General features: G+C 42.3%; 1 long non-coding RNA gene across 1 annotated transcript; it reads right to left on the bottom strand.

Annotated features, from left to right (window-relative positions):
* Window positions 1-1861: 1861 nt before the first annotated feature.
* LOC111769172 (uncharacterized) lies at window positions 1862-24520 on the bottom strand. Its single transcript, XR_011428679.1, has 4 exons — window positions 19763-24520; window positions 14830-14983; window positions 11409-11512; window positions 1862-1995 (listed from the first exon to the last, which is right to left on the bottom strand). It is a non-coding gene; the product is annotated as an uncharacterized lncRNA (long non-coding RNA).
* Window positions 24521-24538: the final 18 nt, after the last annotated feature.

Raw genomic sequence — 24538 nt, forward strand, 5'->3', positions numbered from 1 at the left:
CGAAGACCTTTTCTCCTCCAGCCACAGCAGCACACTACTGTCCAGTTTCTGGGCCTTGAAGTTCTTTCTGTGACAACACCGGGCAAAACCCCCTCATCAATGCCTGTCCTACTGTCCATCACGTCCGTTGGGCAAGTCCGGCCCTGGGTTCCCCCATTCATCCTGTCCCGCCCATCTCCCCCAACGGACAGCGAGCAGTTTAAAGTGACCACAAATCAGGTCTTTTTCAGGACTCTTTAGGGATGCCTGTACTTATTTAACATATATGAGAGTGCTTTTTACCCAAAAAATACCCAGCAAGCCTGAAGTATTGTTACTGTTACAATACATAGTTATTTTGATTTATCCTAGTATCAGAACTACTGATTTGGATAAATCTCTCTTTTGTACCTCAGCTTCTTTTGAAGGACTGGAAAAATCCCACTAGATTTTAATGAATATTATGTGTAATTCTTGAGGAATCTCAAATCATTTGGAAAATAAATTGAAACGAGATAACGAACATCCATTATTTTGAACTTAAAGTTTTGAATTTTCTATGCATGGGGGTTTATTACAGTTGTTTCCTATATAATCCAGTCCAATGGCACAGATTCTAACGGCCTCATCACACCCTCGATTCAGCAGAGTTAAGTGTTACCGAGTTTATTTTTTGCAGCCGCAAACCCTGCTAGTGTGAGTGAATAACAGTCTGTCCTCAAATCATGTCCCTAAGTTCAGAAGCTCATTTCGTTCACTGATCTTTTAATTTTTTTGCAACATTATTTAAATTTAACCAATTGCTGCATGTGATTTATTTTGAATTTAATTACAGAGACAAAACGCCACATATAATTATGGATGTAAGTAGCAGTTGCTTCTTTACCCTGATGGCTTGAGAAAGGCCGTAAAGTGTAGCATAGTCTCTCTACATCATCTCCTATGAGCCTTCTCTCCCTGCCATTGAATCAGTGCTGACAAATAAAGTAACAGAATAGCAACTAATAAGAGGTCAGGTTTTTGTGCCAAGCCCACCCCTTGCTCCTCATTCATGTTGATGCTAATGGGATGCCATTTAACACAGCTCAGGAAAATTCACAAAGTCAGACTGCTCGGGAAGAACCTTTGATCAAAGACGGACAGATCACAGCGCTCCAGGGGTTGGTTTAAAATAAGTAGTAATATGACATGTTTCCCTCTGTTGTGAGTTAAAGCTCTAAAGTGCATTTGCATACTCTAGGGGAAGAAACTCGGCACTCTGGAACAGAACAAGCAGATATGAAGAAAACTACTACCTCGTCGATGATAACACTCGTTTTAATTCTATACAGCTAGTGGGTTCCAAAAGAGAAATTTAGGTCCCACCTATTCTCTGGGATTTGGCTGCATGTGTAATTCCTTGGGGCTCTTCGCTGAATGAGAGGGCTGATATCTTCCTACATTCTATAGATGGAGGTTAGTTTACTAGCTGTGAGGCCTTGGGCAGGTTATTTAACTTCTCTGAGTTTCAGCCTCCCTATTTGTATTTTAGAGAGAGTAATTCCCCATATTTACTCAGAGGATGGTTGTGTGGATTAACTGAACGCATGCAGAGCATTTAGCACAGTGCCAGGTGCAGAGTGGTGGCCAGTAAGGATTGTTCTTATTATCAATTTACATTTAGCTTCCCTCTACTGCTTTTTTCACCTCATTTCCTGAAGCCAGATAAATACTAGAAGTTTAGGGACTGCTTAAGTAGCAGAAGTTTTGATATTGGCAGCAACGTTGTCCCAGTGGCTCTAGACCCTGGGGGACTCCGGCTTTGCTGACTCTAGTACTCGCACCCACGCGGTAGCTGTCTCCGTTCAGGCTGCTGTAACGAATATGCCATACACTGGGCGGCTTATAGAACAACCATTTATTTATCACAGTTCTGGAGGCCATCGGGAAGTCCAAGATCAAGGTGCCGACAGATCCAGTGTCAGGTGAGGCCCGCTTTCTGGTTTGCAGACGGCCATCTTCTCATTGTATCCCCACCTGGCAGAGAACAGAGAGAGAAAGCAAGCTCTCTTGTGAGTCTCTTATAAGGGCACTAATCCCGTTCATGAGTGCTCCACCCTCATGAACTAATTACCTCCCAAAGGCCCCACCTCCTAATACCACCACCTTAGGGATTAGGCTTCACCATAAGAATTTTAGGAGGACACAAACACCAGTCCATAGCAGCAGCCCTATTTTGGGCCAGCTCCCTTCTCTACCCCTGCCTGAGTGCTTTTCATAGAGCATGAGAACTTCCATAAGAGCTTAAATAAACCTTTCCCACATATAGGCATATTTAAAACTTATTAAGCAAATTTGCCAATTTAAAGGAACTAGGGAAGATGTCACAAAATAAATCATAATTTTATACTTTAGTAATTGTCTCTGTTTAGATTTTTCATGTATTTAATACACTTTTAAAAAAAATGTGGGATGTTCTTGGTTCTAAAGTGACAGGATGAGTTTTAGAAGACTACTCTAGAAGGAATAAAAATAGTGACAAAAAGGAAGAGAAGAAAGAGGTGAAGAAGTGAGAGAGCTGGACATATATATATGTATATATCTCCAACAGAAGCGCATATCCATTGATTTTAATTTTTAAACAACTTTATTGAGCTATAATTTACACACCATAAAAATTTCCCATTGTAAATGTATAATTCAATGATTTTAGCATATTTGCAGAATTGTTCATCTATCATAGGAATCCACTTCTAGAACATTTCCATCAGTTCAAAAAGAAACCTCATGTCCGTTAGTGGTCACTCCCCATTCTTCACCCCCAGCCTGAATCAACGACTAATCTATTTTCTGTTTCTATAGATTTGCCTATTCTGGACATTTCATTTGAATGGAATTATATAGTGTGTGGTCTTTTGTGTCTGGCTTCTTTCACTAAGCATAATGTTTTTGAGATTTGTCCATGTTGGATTATGTATCAGTTCTTAATTCTTTGCACTGATTTTTTTAAAGAAAACCTATAATTTTATTTTAATTTTCAGGTGAAAATGTCTGATTTTAAGTCTCTGCTGAGAAATGTAAGACATGGATACAGTTACTTATAAAAGAATAACATAAAATCTGCATAAACTAGTGCATTCAATAAAGCCTTAGTGACGTGAATGAAATGAGAAAACAGTTTCAAACAGACAGTAGAATTGACTATTAAAAGGTAAGTAAGGTTACTTGGTACTAATATTAGTTGAGAAAAAACACCCTGAATAAAGCAATTAGAAAAGGTAAAGGAGAGAAAATCTTTCTTCGGACAGTTAAAACAGAGCTTAGGGTAATGAAGGCCTCCTTATGGGCACTGGATAGTGAAATCTTAGGGCTGAAAGTTTCCATGGACTTTTGGAAGCCATATGACGAATCAATAACTAATTCAAGATGTAGTCACAATCTACCCAAGGAAGAATGGTGGGCAAAATTCGTCAAGGGGACAACCCCATCTCCCAATTTTTTTTTTTACTAGACTTTACTTTTTAGAGCAGTTTTAGGTTCACAGAAAAGTCGAGCAGAAGGTACAGAGATTTCCCATATACCCCCTGCCCCTACACATGTATAGCCTCCCCCATTATCAACATCCCCACCAAGAGTGGTACATTCGTTACAACTGATGAACCTACACTGACACATCATTATCGTCCAGAGTTCTTCGTTTATATTAGGATTCACTCTTGGTGTTGTACGGTCTATGTGTTTGTATCCACCATTTTAGCGTCATACACGGTGCTTTCACTGCCCTAAAGATCCTCTGTGATTTGCCTATTCATCCCTCCCTCCTCCCAACCTCTGGCAACCACTGATCTTTTAACTCTGTTCATAGTTTTCCCTCTTCCAGAATGTCATTTGGTTGGGATCATACAGTATGTGACCTTTTCAGATTGGTTTCTTTCACTTAGTAATATGCATTTAGTTTCCTCCATGTCTTTTCATGGCTCCATAGCTCATTTCTTTTCAGTGCTGAATAATATTCCATTGTCCGGATGTACCACAGTTTATTTATCCCTTCACCTACTGAAGGACATCTTGGTTGCTTCCAAGTTTTGACAATTATGAACAAAGCTGTTTTAAACATCCATGTGCAGGCTCTTGTGTGGCATAAGTTTCCAACTCTTTTGGGTAAATACCAAGGAGCTCGATGGCTGGATCATGCGCTAAGACTGTTTAGTTTTGTAATGTCTTATATTTGTACCTTTATTGGCACTGTTTTCCTGCTTTTTGAACAAAGTTTCAGGCATTTTTCTTTCACATTGGGCCCTGCATCTTGTGTAGCTGGCCTTGCCAGGGGCCCATTTGAGGGACAAGGAACTGGGCTGGTGGCTAGCAGCTATGATGGGTTGGAAGGAACAAATTAGCCAAATGAGGGCTAAGTTTGGAGGTCATGGGTGCCTAAATGATGGATATGGGGGGCAAAACTTGAGAGAGGTAAGCTGATGTATGGACATGAACACACGGGAGGGTAAATATCGCACGGAAACCCAGCATCACACCAGTGGGGAGTCTTTTCCTTACTTTGAGAGTGCATTTTATTTCATTTTACTTTTTGCAATTAAAAGATAAGGGAAAAAAGTTAACAAAAGGCCTTTTGAAATGTTTTGCGAGAGGTCCAGATGTGTACATGTTCTCATAACCCCTCCCAGATCTTCCCTACATTTGCCCTCGTATTCAGCAAACATCATGGAATAACAGCACAGGAAGTAGACTCAATGTTATTTGGTGAGAAATCAGTTACTTTTTGTAATACAAGTAATAGAATAAAACTTTAATTGCAAGTTTGAATGATACTTAATTCAGTACACATATAAATACAAAAATAAGAAGTCCTCATATATGACATGACGTATGTATTAAATAATATTGACTATTAATTTTCAAAAGCATGTTAATTCAGAGCAAAGTCTTAAAAATCCATCCAAAGTCCAGCTTGTTGAATTCCAATATTGATTTTTAGTATTTTAGGGTGCTAGCAAATAGTTTCGTTTTCCTCTGTGGTAGCACACTGGCAAAACTCCAGTTCACCTAAGTAGGTTAAGGATGGCAATCTTCAGCCTGAACTCTGCATTTTCCTAGTTGAAGGTGCCTCTCGATATATTCTTCCCTCGATACAGAGAGATTTACACTTATAACTTTTAGAATATGGTGATGAAAATATTATCCCTGACTTTTTTGGCTATGAAGAGATCATCCTTTACTTTGTGTCGAGTATTTGAGTTCCAATTCTCATCTTAGTTACCACGGCATAAATAACATGAAAACATCCATGACTGAAAATGCATTTTTCTATTCTTGCCATTTTTTTCTTACTGCCATTTTTTAATTTGTCAGCTAAAATGTGATGAATATATTATGTTAACTGAAAGTTATTAAATTTTTTGGAGAATTGAGGAAAATATAGATATCTTACCACATTTCAATATTTCTAAATATCCAAGGTTGTATTTGATCTAAAAGGGAACAATGCCCTACTACTACGATTTTCAACTCCTTCCTGGTCTCTCTTGCTTTAACACCTTGCTTAGCCATCTTTACACATTATTCTGACTCAACAGTCCTGGGGGCTCAAAGAGCAACCAGTGATCTCTAGGTGAGAGGTCACAAACCACGGCCACATCCCAACCTCTGCTGCCTGCTTTTGTAAACAAACTTTCATTGGAATGCAGTTATACCCATTGGTCTATCTGTTGTCTATGTCTGATTTTACATTACAACAAGAGTTGAACAGCAGAGAGAGAGAGAGCTCACATGGCTTATAAAGCTGAAAATATTTACTATCTGGCCCTTTACGGGAAGTTGCTGACCCCTGCTACTGTGTGCTCTGTCTTATTTGCTCTGTTTTTTTTTGTTTTTTTTTTTTAAAGATTTTATTTTTTCCTTTTTCTCCCCAAAGCCCCCGGTACATAGTTGTATATTCTTCTTTGTGGGTTCTTCTAGTTGTGGTATGTGGGACGCTGCCTCAGCGTGGTTTGATGAGCAGTGCCATGTCTGCGCCCAGGATTCGAACCAATGAAACACTGGGCCGCCTGCAGCGGAGCGCGCGAACTTAACCACTCGGCCACGGGGCCAGCCCCCTTATTTGCTCTGTTTGAAAAGAGAGGCTAACATATGTCCAGTTTCAGAAGAAAAATAACATGAAGTAAGCCCCATACTGTAGTTTTGTCCATTTACTGTTGTCACTCATTCATTGACGTAAGTGTACTCTTCCCATCGTCCTGTTCTCCAGGCAGGTGGAATGAGTAAAACATGGCACGAGATGATTCAACCCAAAATAGCACTTTTTAAGCTACAGGATCCTCTCATGGTATAAAGTCATTTTCAACCTTAAAGTGTGGAAGCAAATCAGCAATAAAGCCCCTTGTGGTAAATCAGAGTTTTCTTTATATTTCTTTAAAACTGCAAACCAAAGGTTTGGGACTTCAAACTTCCATGCACTCTCAGGAATATTATCTCACTTGAGCTTCAAAATGAGCTTCAAAATCCTTTGAGGTACACAAGGATAAAGTATTACCATTTTACAGATGAGGAAACAAAGGCAGAGGTGCCAAGTGTATATTTTAAGGTCAAGGTTAGTAAGTGAGAAATTTAGTCCTAATGCAAATACTGATGCTTGATTCAGCGGCATTTCGGACTGCCTCTTGGCTTTCTCCATCTTGTTTTACTGTCAATCATGTACGTTATTAGTTCCTGAGAATCTTCCACTTGCCAGGCGCTTTATACACAACGTCGTTTGATTCTCACACAATGCTTTGAGGTTGTTGGTATTATACACATTGTATAGAGGAAGAAACTGGAATCAGAAAGGCTAAGTAACTTGCCCAAGATGACACAGCCAGTAAATCTGTCGGACCCCAAAATGCAAACTCTTTCTTCTCCACCACAGCTGGGCATCAGCGCAGAGCTGGCTTGAAATTTGATGATTCAACGGGAGAAAAAGTCTGTTTAAAGCCTATGATAATGTATATGAATTTTTCAGATTTTTTTAGAAACAAATTTTCTTATTATAATTTTCTTACTTAAGTGAATACTACCTAGATGTAGATGATCAAAAATTAAATAGACAAAATAGTAGAGAAAATGGAATGATTTTTTAAATTCTAGGTTTACGATTGGCATAGACTAATCTATCACTCATCTAGCTGGTTGGCTAGCCAGCTTCTAGCAATTTGGCAGCCAATGTGCGTGAGACAGGAAAAATAATGAACAAATTCACGAAACTTGTTTATTTGTAAGTAATTTTCATTTACTTGTTTGATATCTCCACTTGCCACACCTCCCTGTCAGTTAAGATGGCAATTCCAGATCTACGCTTTTCTGATCTTCTCTACAGGGACCCCTACTCAATTTTTCACATAGTGCTGCTGAAAATTAAAAGTATTAGAAATTCCTCAAGCTGATAAAGATTCTTCACATTAGAGGCCTCAAGGAAGTTATGGCTCAATAATTTCACCCTTTTTTCTGTTATTGTTACAGTTTGCCTTAGGTTCTAAGAGACAAGATATCTTTTGTAGGGTGACCAGCTGTCAGTTGCCCAGGATGGAGGGTCCTTCGGCAGGCAGGAATTTCAGTGCTGAAACCAGAACAGGGGAAAATCTAAAATAATAACCTGTTGTGTAATTAAGTACCAAACTTTTAAAACTCTGGGACTCTAATCACAATTTTGTTTCAAATTATCCATGTTATTTAGAAAAAGATAACTTAACATTTCATCTAAAAAGAATATTAATGTCCGTCATAAATCTTTTTTTAAATATTAAAATATATCATATTTTTTAAGGGAAAGAGAGGTTTCAGCTAGTAACCTCACACAGAAGATTCCCCTAGCCCTGGCCCCTCTTAATTGATACAATCTACGCATTCAAAAGTGAAACACTGAGGCGCTGGCCAGTGATGCAATGGTTAAGTTCTCACATTCCACTTTGGTGGCCCGGGGTTCGCAGGTTCGGATCCCAGGTGTGGACATGGCACCGCTCATCAAGCCATGCTGTGGTAGGCATCCCACATATAAAGTAGAGGAAGATGGGCACGGATGTTAGCTCAGGGCCAGTCTTCCTCAGCAAAACAGAGGAGGATTGGCGGTAGATGTTAGCTCAGGGCTAATCTTCCTCAAAAAAAAAAAAAGTGAAACACTGAAATTGGGGATTCCCAGTGACTAATAGAGGATTAATAAAGTAACCCAAGAAAATTTTAAAATTTTGCAGGGTTTGTGATAGAGATCTAACTTCATTTTCTTCTACATGGGACATGATTTTTGTCAGGACCGTTTATTAAGCTACTCTTTTCTCACTGAATTGAAATGACACATTTATTATACGAACTTGGATCTATGGGTGAACATTCTAATGAGTTCTTGATTGTTCTAGCTGTGTGTCATTGTCATATTGTTTTGATCACAGTAGCTTTATAGTAGGTTTTATATCTGGGACACATTTTACCTTTTTAAAACATCTTTTGTGGCAATTCTGATTATTGTTTCAGATGAATATATGCATCTGTGTATATACATATATATTTCAGATATATATGTGCATATAAATGTGATATATATGTGCACATATATACCACACACACACATTCCAGTTCCAAGAAAAAAAATACATATGTATTAGTTCTAAGAAAATCCTTTTGGGATTTTGACTGGAATTGAATTAAATGTATATATTAATTTGGAAAAAAGTAGTATTTTTTTATCATGTCATCTTCCATCCAGGACACAGTATACCTTTACATTTATTCATGTCTTGCCTATGTCCTTTAATAAAATGTTATGATTTTTCTCTGTAGGCTCTTTCTTGTTCACTTTATGCTTGAATATGTTTTAGCTCACTGACATTATCTGAACTACCTCTTCCGTGGGCTGTGCTAATCTGTGCTGTCCGACACAACAGCCACCAGCCACAGGTGGCTATCTAAACTTCAGTTAGAAAAGATTAAATATAGTTCAAAATTCAGTTCCAGTTTTAACTAGCTGTTGCTATATTTTCTTTAAAAATTTATGTCTAGCTACTTTCCCAATTTAACTATTCTTATTAATTCGTATCATTTATAACAGAGTCTCACTAATATTCTAGGTATGTAATCAAATCATCTGAGGGTATTTAGGAAGACATCTGGGTCACGTCGAGGTGGGACAAGAACTGTTTACACACACAAGTTAGAAAACTCAAAGCCATAAATGATGGGCTTGGCCACCTACGATTTAAACATTTCTGTATAATAATAATGGCTATCATCTTCTGGGCATTGTTTTAAGAAGTTTACATTTAGACAATGCTCAGGGTATGCTGGCGAAAAATCGGTTCTATTACTTTTGACAACCATTAGGATCAGCTAGCAGTCTTGGTCATAGGCACCTGGGGAGTTTCAGTAACGAAAGCAGGAGTCTTAGGATTGAAGCCAAGCAAAGATGGAATTTGAGGAGAGGTGGGATGGCCAGAGAGAGGAAAGGAGCCTTCACTTCCTTGGTGAGTGACCGTATAAGGACCATGGTTGGGTAATTATGGCTTCTGATGGCTAATGGGAAAACAAGCAGTATAGGAGGCAGTGGGAGCAGAAAGGAATCAAACATATCAGCAAATTCCATTTTAGGGAGCACAATATAAGAGATGTAAAAAGGCCAAAATCTCGGGCTGGCCCAGTAGTGTAGTGGTGAAGTTCCCATGCTCTGCTTTGGCGGCCCGGGGTTCGCCAGCCAGATCCCGGGCATGGACCTACACACACTTATCAAGCCATGCTGTGGCAGGCATCCCACATATAAAGTAGAGGAAGGCTGGCACAAATGTTAGCTCAGGGCTAATCTTCCTCAGCAGAAAAAGAGGAGGATTGGCAGCAGAGGTTAGCTCAGGGCTAATCTTTGTCAAAAAAGAAAAAAAAAAAAAGAGCCAAAATCTCTCCTACTTAACCCAATATAAGGAGAACAGGTTACCTGAACTTTATGGGGGCCGCTGTGTGTGGTTGTGGGTCAGCGAAGGTGTAGAAAGAGCATCAGCATTGCTTTTCCAGTCAAGTGATCAAAAGCCTGTTGTCTTGAATTCAGTGCAGGCTTTGGCCAAGCTATATCCCCTCCGCATTGACATAGTACAACTGGAGACCATCATCCACCCTGAAGAACACCTCTTGGCCTGCCTGAGGACCTAGACCTTTCCACTACTCAACCCAGACAACCAGAATGCAGTGTTCAAAAGCAGTTTTCACTGTCCTGCCAGGGGCCTTTTAATAAGCTAATGACAGAAACTTTCTGTCACCACTGTGAACATCAAACAATATAATAACTAGTCCCTGGATTCCTCATCATGCTGTCCTGTAACAGCCAGAGAATCTGCATGTCACATTAAGTGGTGGTGTTAGCATCAAACCATGTGAACAATCCTGAAACAGCTGCATCTTAGGAAAAAAACCACCCACCTTACTAAGCTGTGCTCGATGTCCTGCAGATAACAGTCCCTCCACCAGGGGGCTCTAGCTCACTGACGTTACCTGGATCTAACCCTTCCATGGACTATGCTACATCTGTGCTGTCCGGTATGAGGGCCACCGGTCACACGGGGTGATCGAAATTTAAATGGGTTAAGATCAAATAAAATTTAAAATTCAGTTCCTCAGCTGCACTAAACACATTTTAAGTGCTCAATAGCCACAATGTGGCTATTGGTTCCTATATTGGACAGTACTAACAGTCCAGAAAGTTCTAGTGCACAGTGTCATAGTAAGTCCTGTAAGTTTAATGTATCAATGTCGAAATACTAGTTCAGGATCTCACTGTTAAAAGGGCAAAGAGGCAGCACCTCCCCTCAGCGCCCCTGCTGAGTCTCCAGCACTGGGTTTGAATCCTCCCTCTATCCAGGTGGTGTTCTTTGTGATTACATTCAACATATTTCCCCCTCACAGCCAGCATGTTATTTGGCTTTAATAATTCATAGATATCATTTTGTGTTTTCCTTATAGCATTAACTAGTTGTTTAGACTATATTAGAAGATAATAGCTTTTTTAATATAAGTATCATTTTCCCTTATATTTAAGATGGAATTGTGACCTTAGGAGATATTACTAATTCCATTCTTTATTGCTGATGTATCACGAGTAGTTCATCACTTTGGTGAGAATATTTCACAGTAACGACGTGGCTTTATTCCAAGGACCTCCATTATAGACTTAATCTAATGTTGTGGTCATTACAAAAGCAAACCTCACTAGGGGGCTCCCTGAATTATTCCTCTGTGTGAGATACCCTTCCTTGAAACGGATGTCACTTTGTTTTCTAGAAACATAGACACAGGCTGTATTCTCTGTTCTACACACTCACATTCTGAACAAGTGATTTAAAATTTTTTTTTATTTTAAAGAAAAAGATGAGCTTCTTTTCAGGTTTACCATTGCTGCTTCTCTCAGACTCAAGATGAAAATATTTTTGTACCTGGGGTTTCTCTTGCAGAGAGCGTTCATCCTTCAGGGAGTGGGCCACATCCTCGCCCATTTGCATGTAGTCCCTGGTTTATCACGTCTATAATTCGCAGTGGGCTGAATATGGGGAAAGTCGAGGAGAAGACGGAGTTTAAGGAGAGAATTGTGAGCAGGAGGAAGCAGTGATTAAAATGGAAATGGTGGTTTTGGAGCCTCTGTTGTTTCCCCAGGCGCTTTGTTGGCGGAAATTAAAAAAAAAAAAAAAACTTTTCTATCCAACTCCACCTGAATTCTTTCAACTACAATGATGCAAAGAAAATACACGCTAATTATGAGCAGGAACATTATCTATTAATATGTTAATGAAGCAGGTTTGCTAATGGTGCAAGACCTGAATTTTAATAAAATTTTAAGAGCTTCTTGATTACGTGTTTGTTAGTCGATATGATCATTTAAAATTATCTCTAGGTGGCTTTACATGGAATAAAACCTGCATTAGAACTGTATCCTAAACAGGCCTTAATGAAGCAGGTGAGAATACCATCTGCGACATAAACACCGTCAGCCAGAAATTCACTTCAAAAGAAATGTAAACTAGTTAACAGGAAACATGTTATCATATCTGCCAGGAACAGCTTTCAATGCAGGTAATTTATTTATGCATTTACTTGCTAATTTTTTCAAACATATTTGCTTATGAAAATAATGTTCGATTGAATTAATAGATACTGCGTTTCAATATTGGAAGGGTTATTTTTCATTAAAAAAAAAACAACTCTAGTGTCCTGTTTTGACAACATCCCATATATAGAAGAAAACTGTTTTATCCACCCAAACCCAGATATCTTTTGAGGAAAAGACAGTCACCAAAAATCCCAGAGTCAAACCAGAATTGGCACAGAAACCTCGCTGATGTGTCTCTGAATAGGAGACATTGTGTTAGCTGTTCTCCAAGATAACTACAGCATCAACATGACAGATAATCCCTATCTGCCTTTCCAGAATGGGAGTGAAGGCACTTGGCATCAATCCTTCACTTTGCATATTAGAAGCATGAGGCCCTGATTAGTGGTTGAGCCTGGATTACAACCCAGGGCTTCTGAAGAGTGAGCAGACACTGAGGAGGCAGAATGGAGCCCCGGGTGCAGAACACCAGAGTGATGAGCCCAAGGAGCCTGGGCGAGGCTGGCCTGGAGCATCTGAAGGGTGTGTGCAATGTTGTATCATTCGGGGTTGTGGTCTGGGTGTGGGTGGGGCCCATTGTGTATGAGGCAGCCATGAAGGCGTTAGGGAGGAAAGGCAAAAGTTAATCCTAGGAACCAAGGAAGGGCCGCTCAGAACCCAGCCTCGAGTGCCTGAAGCACCCACGGGCTTAACAGGCCAAGAATGAAGGGAAGTGCAGGAGTAGGTGAGCGGGATGAGGAAAAGCAGGGACCTCTAACTCTCGCCTTGTCGTTCTGAGTTTTGAAGAGAGGCTGCAGAGGAGAGGTTATGACGGGAAATCACTTTTGAAGAAGCAACTCCACCTGAGAAACCAGACATGCTTCCTCCTGAGCAGAGTCCCTTTAGGAAAGGTGACACGCAGTCACCAGGTGTCTTAATTTCCTGGGTATTGTAATGCTATTCATTTGATGGTGTCAATAAAACATACTTCTGTGTCAGCCACTAGAAATTGATAATACTCTCTTAAATTCTTGACAGTGTTTCTAATGAGATTTTTGAGGGTCCTTTTCTAAGGTGGATGAGAAACAATTCAGGAAGGTAATTGACCATTTAAATGGCTTCTAACTGGCCCTGGGTGAGTTTCCCTGAGGGCATGCTGCCCTCTAGGGGTCGGAGCCGCCTGGAGAGGATTCCAGAACTGCAGGAGCCTTGTTTAGGGGAACTCAGTGCTGTCCTAGAGGTTTGATTTTTCATAAAAGTGATGCAATCTTTTCATCCAATTGTATTTCAGCTCTAGAAAAATTGTATTTCATAGAAAGTATCACCTATTCTAAAGACGATTCTAAATAAAGCAATATCAGAGTCGATGTCGTCCTTTTTTCCCTTATTTCTCTTTTTTTAAGAATTAGCATTTGCCATGCGGTGGGGTGGGTGGGGACAGAGGGAAAATGTACAGGCATTTTTTTAAACCATAATACTCCAGTTCCCGATTATTCAGTGCGGAAGTGTCTCGCCCTCTATTGGCGGCTAGCGTCAGTCGGGCTTTCCAACTGCAGCCATGTCTGACTCTCACCTAAATCTCACGGAGCTGCTAAGGGCCTGGGGCCAACAATCAGCAGAATCTGTACCTGATCCCAAGTGTCCTTCTTCCAAAACCAGCGCACTTCCCATTGTGCCACCAGAGAACCGGCTATCGCTTAGCTTTAAATAACTTGTTATTTGACACTTTTCTTTTTATGCTTCTCTGATTTTGTACAGTAATCACGGCTTTAGTTTTTTTTTAAATAAATGAAAGGATTTACAGATAGATAAACACATGACAGCCATTCATTTTATCATTTGGCAACACATTGACCCAAAAGCTCGATTTTGCTGACATAGCCTAGAAAGAAAACCAAATAAGAAGATTAGGATGGCAGTGTAGGCTAAGGGCTAGAGAGAAATCAGATTCTAAAGACTCAGGGATGGGCCAGAAAAACTTACAAGAACAAGAGAAAACAAAACTGGAGGCATGGAGTAAACTACAAGAAAAATGGCATAAAATAATTCAAAGGTAGAATTCTGACCTCCTGCAGCTGGGGTGCTTCTTAAATCCTAGGAGGACCGATCAGAGAATCGTGGGCCTTTCTAGGTGGGATGTGTGCTCCTTCCCTGGGGGCTGCTCCCAGCTGGGACACCTCTCCTCCTTTCCCCTGCCACCCACCCCCAGCCCACACTAAACATCAGCGACACAAAGACACAAAGGTCAGGGCAGGCTGTAAACCCCTCTTGCTGCTACAGATGCTGTGTTAGTGGAGAGGGAGTTTGTGCAGGGGAAAGCCACAGCACAGAGAAGGGGAATTCTCCAGTAATAAACAGCCGCAGCTGGCACTTTACACGCAGTGTGCCCTACACATACACACATGAATAGTAAGTCATAATATCATCGCAGAATCTTAGATTTGAAAAAGACTTTACTAATTGGTTTCCTAACCCAGCTATCTAAATGCACCAATCTTTGAGCTTCCCGAGGAATCCCCTAACTTTCAGCAAGTCTCTGCCTAAATTACATTCACTGAAATATGCCTTTATCTTGACATCCACTGGTCCCAGCGCTGGCTGGTGCTCGTGGATCTGACAGCAAATATTTACAGTCGGATATATCTTTTCTAAATCCTGTTTTGTTATACGTAATAACAAGGAAGAAGCCCACCCCCGCCTCCCTCTTGATGACCACCCTCTCCCCATTCCCACCATCTCTCCCTAATACATTGTACAGAGCGCACATGTACCAGGTGGCTGCTTTTCTGATGATGGCGTTGATGTTATCGGTGATTTTCACAACTTCTGAAAATGTCTTCTTGAAGTGGAACAAACAATGCTGACAAAGCTCTAAACAAGAGAAATCAAACCGTGTAGCGTCCTCTTCTTTTGCAAAAGAAACTGCTAGAGGAAGAAAAAAATCCATTATTTAATGCTTGAAGTTGCTTTGGAATGTGGTTTGGGATAGTCTCTTCTCTTTTGAATGGAGCTGCTTTTAAACAAATCAGGTATAAACTGGTCTGTGTGTGTGCGTGTGTGTGTGTGCGTGTGTGTGTGTATTCAGAGAGAAAGAGAGTTGAGGTCGCTCCCTCTCCCTGCTGTCCAGCCTGATGCATCCTGCTGCAATTTCGGGCCAGTTCCTCCAGTCTGGACCTCAATCAAATGGACGATAGGCACTCAACACCTCCACACCTTCCTCTCATCTCTTTTTCCTTTGTAGGTTTTTGAGTAACTTCTTTTCCTCCCAAAAGTTTTCTTTAGCTTTTGGGGATTTCTTTCTCAAATCTTTTATAAATTTAATTATCTTTCTCTGGAAAATGCGGCTTATGTTATAGGTTCAGCAAAATGGAGATGTAATATTCATCACCTCTATCTAATGCCGAAATTAAAGAGGAATATCACAAAGTTTATAAAGTGTTAGAATTTTATTATTTTTCAACAACACTGGATTTCTTAAGACTCATCTTCTTCTGTTGAGCGTCGTCATCCCGGTCCTCATTTTAAACCAGTTTAAGATCAGAGCTCTTACTATAACTGACGGCTGCATTAACTTGTTTGGGCATAAAGAACTAAATGACCTAGAGTGAAATTACTGAGAAGAAATTTCCCAAGAAAATGGTATATCTGCTTTTCCTCTTCCCCTCGACACCAGTTTGGTTCTAATTTAAGGTCAGGAATGGAGGTTTATGATCTCCCTATCCCAGGCCCAACCCCACTCATCTCAGCGGAAAAAACGTTAGAAGCCTGACTCAGTGTCTCAGCTCAGACCCCTCCAGGAATGCCTCAATCTCCTCTCTGCCCAGCCCAGGCCTGGGTCTCAAGCTTTGAGGCTTCATTCATTCATACACATTTTCACACATTTCCTGAAAGACTGTCATGTGCCAAGCATCGTACTAGGTGCTGATAATACAAGAGCGAACACAATTTACATGGTCCCTGTCCTCGTGGCAAGTGAGAGGAGTAAATAGGCATTTATAGAAGTGTGGTTAGAGCTGTGATGGGGAAGCAGAGAGTGCCATGAAGACTGAGCGGGTCCCCGAGGCCGACCTGGATTGGGGGACAGTCAGGAGAAACCTCTCTGAGGAGGCTATGCTTCAACCAAGGTCTGAAGCATCCTTTGAACAAGAAGGAATAAGGGTGAAGCACTAGAAAGAAGAGCTTGATGTCTTTAAAGAAGTGGGGGAAATTCAGTATAACTGCCTGTGCTGTGGAACTGTGTGCATGGCGGGGAGGGGTTCGGTGAGGGTAGGGCATTGGGAGGAGGGAGTGGCTCATGGCAAGAAATGCGACTCAATAATAGCTATCTTCCATGTTAGGAAGTTTGGGCTGATTCTACAAGTACAGGCACACCTCGTTTTATTGCGCTCTGCAAATATTGCATTTTTTTTACAAGACCCTCCGCCAGCAAAAAGATTATGACTTGCTGAAGGCTCAGATGATGGTTAGCAGTTTTAGCAATAAAGCATTTTTAAATTAAGGTCTGTACATTGTTTTCTTAGACATAATGCTTTTGGAGACTTAATAGACTACAGTATAGTGGAAACATAACTTTTATATGCACTGAGAAACCAAAAAATTCACATGGCTCACTTTATTGGAGGTGTGCCACTGCAGAGTGTTGAACAGGTGAGCGCTAAGATCAGACATGTGTCATATAAACATCACTGAATACAGCGTGGAGAAGGAAAGTACAACTAGAAGCAAGGAGGAGACTGCAGTAACCCAGCTGAGAGAAGACGGGGACCAACGCACTGCAATGGCTCTGATGCCTGGCCCCTCGACCCGTGCCTGCCCCAGAGTCTCCTGGAATCATTGTATCTGCCCGCTCTCATTCCCCAATGAAGGGAAATCTCTGTGAGGTGGGTCATTTTCTTATTTCTTGACTATTAATAATATTTTTTATTATCTGTATTTTATGATGCTTTGCTATCTTGGGGCCTTGTGGACAGTGGAGGGACTGGCCCTCCCAGGGTTAGCTAATTCCTAGAGAGAGCAAACAACTTGGCTGCAAGCACACCTTCCACATGCAAACTAACCAATCCAGAGCCCGTACTCCAAACCACCTCCTCATCTGATTTTTATGCTCCAGGAGGCATACTCCTCTGCCCTATTCGCTCTAGGGCCAGGTACTGGACAACTAGGGGCCACCCCTATAGCCCAGAGCCTACTGAAATTATTCAAACTATCCAATCCTATGCCTGACCAGCTGCTTACCCTGTGTTGCAGATTCCTTCCCACAAAAACCACAATAAAGGCTCTTGCCCGTGCTTTCCCCTCACTCCTTCTGACTGACCCTGCCACTTCCCCATGTGGCCCGGGGTGACGAGGCATTCCCCCTTCTCCTGGAAACAGTGCTTAACAAGGTATCTGGCAAGTGTCTCGTGATCTGTTGTCCTCACCACACCTGAATAAAAACAAAATCCTGGGTGCATCTTAAAACAAATTGCATCTCACCCAGGTGAGCCTCGTGCTGAGAAAGTCTTGAGAATCCATGACTAATTTTCTTTAGACTTAAAATACTACATAGTTCACTTAGTGCTCTTGCATGTTGCCCTACTTGTGTCATCAATAGTAGTTTCATGAGTTCTGGAGGAGAGTTAACAGTCTTTTGTGAATCTTAAATACAGGTATATTAGATTTCACAATCTGGAGATCATTGGTGGCCTTGATGCAAAGAGTTTCAGCAGAATGGTGGAGCACAAGCTTATTAGAGTAAGTCTACAGGAGACTGGCAGATTTCTCCTTTGACCAAGAAGAATTAGCAGCAACAGGAATTACCCTTCAATATAAACTTGATAAAACAGATGAAACAATGGTTTTCAGACATTTGACAATAGGCAGCATAGGACTGTCATCATTGAGAGAAAGGAAACAAATGAGATGAGCTTTAGGATCTCCTAGCTTACCGTTTAGAGCCAACTTCAGGCCATACTGCAGGGGAAAGGGAACCCAAGGAACCTGACACTCCTACTGAGGTGAAGAGAACAACATCAAAGTCCGAGGATACCAAGACGGCTAGATTTATAAGGCAAAGTCCTGAAAAGGAGAGTGTTAGCTCAGCGACAATTTTCCTCACCGAAAAAAAAAAAAAAAAAAAAAAAGACAAGTGCCTTCTGTGGAATGGAGTAGGGACTATATCTATTCAGTGCCTATCAGACATTATTCATGCATTTAATACTCATATTAATCACATGTGGTAGACGGTATTATCTCAAGATGAAGCTCTAAGGGACCAAAGCTAAAAGTAATTTCACACAATTCATGTGGCAACCAACATTCAGTTTTTTCCCTCCAAACCAAGGATTGCTCAATTCCCAAGTCCATGTTCTTTCCACTCTATCATACTGCCTTCTGAAAGAAGGAGTTAAGTTTAGTTGCAGCTTTAGATAGGACGGCCCCAGGTGAATTCTTTACTTGTATTCCATCAGTTAGGGAAAGGCAAGGTAGGAATTCTGTAACTGAAATCATCTGCAGAAAGAAAAAGAGTTAGTGACTTGCACAGTAGGGCATTTCCTAGCAAAACAGATAGTCTACAGAAAGCTCCAAGGCAGGATGATGAAGGCACAGAGACCTCCCTGAGATGAGATGAGGGTTCGAAGTTTTAGTGCGTAAAGAGATGTGGGGAGAGAGGAAGTCTTGGTAAAGAAACCTTATTGCCGTGTTAGAACTCACCCAAGTAAGAAACTGACAGCCAGTTCCTTCTGCCTATGTCCTTTGGTCCAGCTTCATAGTCTGATTTTCGCCTTGTTAAAGGCAGGAATGGTTGTGGGTTCCAATGCCTGACTCTTGGTAGAGGGAAGAATCTGAGGCTTCAGAAAAGAGGAAACTGAGGGATAAAGGAGATTTGTGCTTTCCAAACCAATATGCTCTCCATCATTTCTCCTTGGGGTTTTAATTTACAAATATATAAATGAGATATTTCCCTTGCACTTTTAATAGCTAACCTTAGTCTACTATTTATTACACCATTATTCTATTAACGAGAAACCAAATGTCATATGAAAATAGTATATTCAAGAGCATAGCTTCTTTATTTTCCATATTATTTCATATGGCAAGGAAATAGTCCATATTTCTATATTTTCCATATTACAAAGAAAATGTTGTTTTTAGGAGAAAAACAAAATATCCCTCCTACATGGGTCTGACAAGTGAGATTTATAAACTAGTTTCTCTTTCTCATTAAAAGAACTGAACATTTCCAAAATCTGCTCCACACTCACTCATATCTGTATTGTATGCACGTACAGAATATTTACATACTTAAAAGTTATAAGTTAATAAGACAGTTGTGGAATTAGGTTGATCAGCTGTTAGGCGTCCCTGAGGTATTTGAGTACGTGTTCACTTTCAGTGGTGAACTGGGTGAAGAAAGAGAAGATTCTTGTAACGTTCCCTGGACGACAAAACTCTGGGAGCTCTATTTTATTCTGTTAGTGTCTCTGCTCTTACACACCCCCAAACTGATAAAATGATTAGCCTTATTCCAGATGTTTCATCCACAAACATGGAAAATAAGAAAATCCTACCCTATCTCTATGTTTTGACTTGAGTTAAACATGAACCGTTCCCCTCAGTGAATTAGGAGCACCGTCGAACACTTGGCAGACAGACAACTGACTCCATCACTGTGATTAGCCAGTAAGAACAGTTTCCCCGAAAACTCGTTCCTTCTCTACTCACCACACCAGGTTTCTTCTGTTTTTTCCCGGTACTTTGTGTCTCTTGGTCTAAATTTCCATTTTGCTGTAAGAAAGCTCTCTTGTTGTTGCACTGATGCTTATCTGAAGGTGTCTGACCCCAACATGTTCCGATGATTCAGGGTTGCCTCTAGTTGAGGATTTACCTCCCAAGAGGTAATTTAAACCCAAGCTGATAACTTCTTTAGGAGGAAGAGCTGCTTAAAACATCGTCCTTCAGCAAAGCTGGAGGAGGAACGTATAACAGGCATCTCAGGTGAGAGCTTCAAGGGCCCTTTAAATGGACTGTTTGGCATCTTTGTTTCCGGTTTAATTTGCAAACAGCCTCCACTCCCCTTCCTACTGAATTCTGCCAAGTATCCTATCCAGCCTCTAGGAAAGGAGAAGCGGGGGGGCAGTTGGTACTGGAAGGAGAGAGAAGGGACAGTCCAACTCAGAGCTTTTAGCCAAGGAAATGCAGTTGAAAATGCAGGAGGAAATGAAGCCACAGCAGCTTTTGAAATTAGAGGACCTCGATAAAGACCCAGAGATTTTTATTGGCCCATAGGGCAGGGTACTGAAGAGAAAATGATCTTCTGTCTCTAAAACGTGATATTACTTTTCTGGATAAACAATAAAAACTCTCCACTGGATATGGTTGGAAAAAATGAGAACCCCTGTGCTTGAAAATCCGGGGTAGATGTGAGACCGTTTAACAGCCTAATCGATTCTTCTGGTTAGATCACCACTCTACGGATCAGCATTGAAGGGAATGCTTTCACTTCTTTGGTGAGCTTACAGACTGAGTCACGTGAATGGTGGGTACATAGTAGAAAGGGGAATGTCATATACCTTCAGCTATTAGTCTGGGCGGGGGCTTGGAGGGGAGTTAACAGGTGAAGAATTGTAATTCTGAAAATACTTAAGGTACCATTTAGTAAATCCCCTCCCACATCATGGCTTGGAAAAATGATGAGTGACCTGGAGGGATACGGTTTCTCATGTAGACTTTGAATACTAAGTGATACAATCACATCCATGGAAATGACCAAGCCCTGGGGTAGGGACAGTACTCAGCATTCAAAAGCTCCTTTAACTGTCTATTGTTCATGTTTGCAGATAACCTGCCTAGACTGGTTAACTGAAACACTCAGAACAGACAAGCATAGTTAACAAACCATTTAACCATGCTAAGCCCATAATTATCCTGCCTGGGCACTTTATTACTAAGTCTAAAATGCTGTAAAGGTAGTGAAGTGTGAGAGTGTGTGTGTGTGTGTGTGTGTGTTTTGAAGAGGCAAATTAATTGTGTCAACAGGCAAGAGAATAATATACATCTAAACACCACCATTAGAAGGGAAGGCGTAGGTTAACCTGGGCTCAAATAACTTCTTTCTAACACATCAGTAGCACCTTACCTAAGATTCTAAAGTGCTAAATTGGTCAGATAAGAGATGTGCTAAGATGTAAGATCCTTTGAACAATGAGAAAAGAAAAGTGAAGTGAAAATTGCTATCTCTGCCCACAAGAGATGTAAGTGAGATGAAGCGAAAATGTTTACAATCGAAGAAGAGAGAGAAAATGGGAAGAGGATGATATTTAACAATAAAGACACCACTGGAGACCTAGGGAGAAAAGGATGTCTGGGGAAAGGGCTTGGGAAGCCAAAGTCATAAAGCTCCCCAGGGATCTGGGCCTGGGGGGTTGGGAAAGCTCACAGGAGCTTATCAGAGTCAGCAGCCAACCAAAGGCAGAGAGGACAATTGGTGTCAAGGCAGCAGCAGCAGATGTTTTTCTGGAAGAAGAATGGTGGAATGATAGTCACGGGAAAATATTGTGACCTGCAGACAAGAGCTGTGTTTCACTGACAGCTGGACAAGAACGCACACAAACAGACATGGGGAAACACAGAGGCTGTGTCCAAAAGCTGGAAGTTTGGTAGATGGGGAGGGAGTGAAAGAGGAAGGGAGGGAGGCAGAAAGATACTAAAAACACGTCTCTTAGAGAAGCATCTGTAAGGTAACCAGGACTGCCGACTGAGGGAAATAAAACATAAACCAAGAATGGGAAGTCATTGCCCCCACATGGTTAAAAGTGTGTGATCTGGAGCTGGACCGCTTGGGTTCAGATCCTCTCTGTCACTTACTAGCTGTGTGACCCTGGACTAGTTATTTAGAACGTCTTTGGCCTTCAGTTTCCTCATCTGTAAAGTGGGAATAGTTGTACCATCTTATGGGTTGTTGTGAAGACTGAATGAGTTAATATGAGCAAAAGAACTTAGAATGTTGCCTGGTACACAGGACATGTCAATAACTGTTAGCAACTACTGTGACATCATGTGATCAGCGTCTCTGAGTGGCCCTGAGCTGTGCAGGGTGCTTTTGGCATGCTCTCTCACTCTTCCAGACTATCCATGAGACACGTCTATGACGGTTGGGTAGTCCACATATGGTCACCACATCAAGATTATAATGGTCCCCCTTCAGGGAAGCCTGCAGGGTTGCTTAAATGTGGGTGAAGCTGAGGACAATGGTAATGTTCTATGAAGTCCACAACTGCTATGGACAAGTCACTTACTCCTACATTGAACCTCAGTTTCCTCTCTGTAAAATGGGGGCATTCGACATACAGTGCAGGAGTTTCTATGAGATCAACCATGAAAGTACCTAGAACCATGCCTGGAACACCGGAAATGTCAATAAACATTTGCTGAGTGCGACTCTGCCGTGGGATGCTGGTGATGGGTGCCAGGTCTGAAACACTCTCCTCCTGGGAGGGAGAGCCCAGCTGTTAGCCACTGGCAGAGAGGCCTCAGGGTTAGCTTCTCTGCCCAGAGCCTGGAAGAACTGATTTTTCAGGTCAGAAAGGACATTGGCATTTATCTTTTCCAGTTTATCACAGGTGTGAACAGAAGACAAGTGACAGCCTGAGTCTCTAAAATGGGTCACTGGCGAGGCGAGTTCATTGTTAACTCTCCCCTATGGCTCTTCCTGAGGAGCAAAGGAAACGGCAACAGTTATACATGACGGCTCCTGAGGCCAACGTTATAGGAAGTCCCTGCCCACCTCCTGCCCAGGACACAGGCTGGCTCGCTGGTGGGCATCCTGCTACGGCTCTGCCCACCTCGCTCGCTGGGAAGCCAGTAAATGGTCTTTCTCACAGGCAACCACTGGATGAATTTCATTGAGGACATGCTCCCGGACACCACCTCTCTCCAAAGTCCAGACTCCTTAGTCCTATGGGGCTCAGAGCTCAGAGGCTCTCTCCACCTTGCACACCCCAAGACCTGCTTTCTCTGGAGCTCCAGGAAAAGAAAAGACAAGAAATTGAACAGGTGGTGATTTTGTACTTTCTCCCCAAGAATATTCCGGTCTTTGTCACCATCAATAGCAGGAAACAAGCTACAAATCTTTACCTCCTTTCTTGGGGAAAACACCCCTTCAGGAAGAAGAACACGGAAGAGCCAGGCTCCCAGCCAGCCGACACAGGGACATGTCCCCACCCGGGCCACCTCCAGAAATCTTTTCCTCCTTTTCTTTCCCATCTGCTCTGCCAGGGCGAACTGGAAAGCCCCCAGGGCAGTTTCCAGTATATGTCTTACAATGTCCAGGCTCCATCCCCAGCAATCATTTATTAGAAAGAGGTTTTATGATACAAATTTGATAATCTCCCATGCACACTGGCACTGTTCTAATTGAAGTTGTAAGCCCATAAAATTCAAGCCCTTTGTCTTCCTGAAGGCCACAAGGTTTAAAAAGATACTATTGTCCTCCCTAACACCCACTACATTGTCACCAGGGACTGATTAAACAGAGTCCTGAATGGAAACAGTGCGGATTTTGTCTAGGTCCTTTTCAGGCCTGACAATGCCCTTTTCAGTTCCCAAGACAAAAGGAGGTTTAAGGATCGAGATTCTTCTAAGATAACGGCATCCATATGGAAGGCAAGGTGGCCAGCAGCTGAGACCCAAACACCCCACTCCCTTCCCCCTCTGCCCTCCTCTCTCTCTCCCCACCCCCCAAAATCCCAGGTGATAACACTGCCTGAGCCGCCCTTCCTCCTCCTCTTGGGACAGGAAAGCCAGGGCCCCAAACAGGTCGGATGCCTACTCAGAGACCTCAGTGAGCCCTTGCTCCCGCCCCTGGATCCGACCGAATATGCTCTGCTCACACGCATCTCCCTGCAGAGAGGTCGTCACTTCTCGGAGAGTGACCACCGCACAGGAGGCCCTGTGGCTCCGGAAAGCAAGGCGAAGAGCAGGGCTGGGGCACTAGATCGCCCAGCCTAGCGTGCACTGGGACCGCGGGCAAAATGAGACCAGCGGATCCCAGAGCCATGGCTAGGCCACTGGGGCTCTCCAAAGCTGTCCTCCCTCAGGTGGCAGCCCTGAGGCGGGTCATTCCCCATCACCCTTTGATTTCCTTACCACGCCACCCCCTCCCCATCCCACCCCGGGGACCAGGTGTGGCGTCAAGTCGCGGCAGGAAATCACAGGTGCCAAATGAGGCACGTGCAGGCTTAACTGGGGGACACAAATTCTCCGGGTGCTCTTCGGGCCCCTGAACCCTCGGCTGCCGCCCTCTGGAAACGGACGGCTTGCAGCCAGGCCCCGGTGGCTGCGGGCCGCCCCGCAGGCTCATCTCCGGAGAATCCCTACAGAGCAGCTCATTATGCCGGATTGTGGCCAACTGGGTTGACTTTCGGTGTGTGAAACGCCGGCAGCTCCAGGAGTCCGGAGGGGCCTCCGCATCACTTCGGGGCCAAAGCGACCTCCCCCTAA

The sequence above is a fragment of the Equus caballus genome, chromosome 1 (assembly GCF_041296265.1).
Source record: "Equus caballus isolate H_3958 breed thoroughbred chromosome 1, TB-T2T, whole genome shotgun sequence".
Classification (NCBI taxonomy): domain Eukaryota; kingdom Metazoa; phylum Chordata; class Mammalia; order Perissodactyla; family Equidae; genus Equus; species Equus caballus.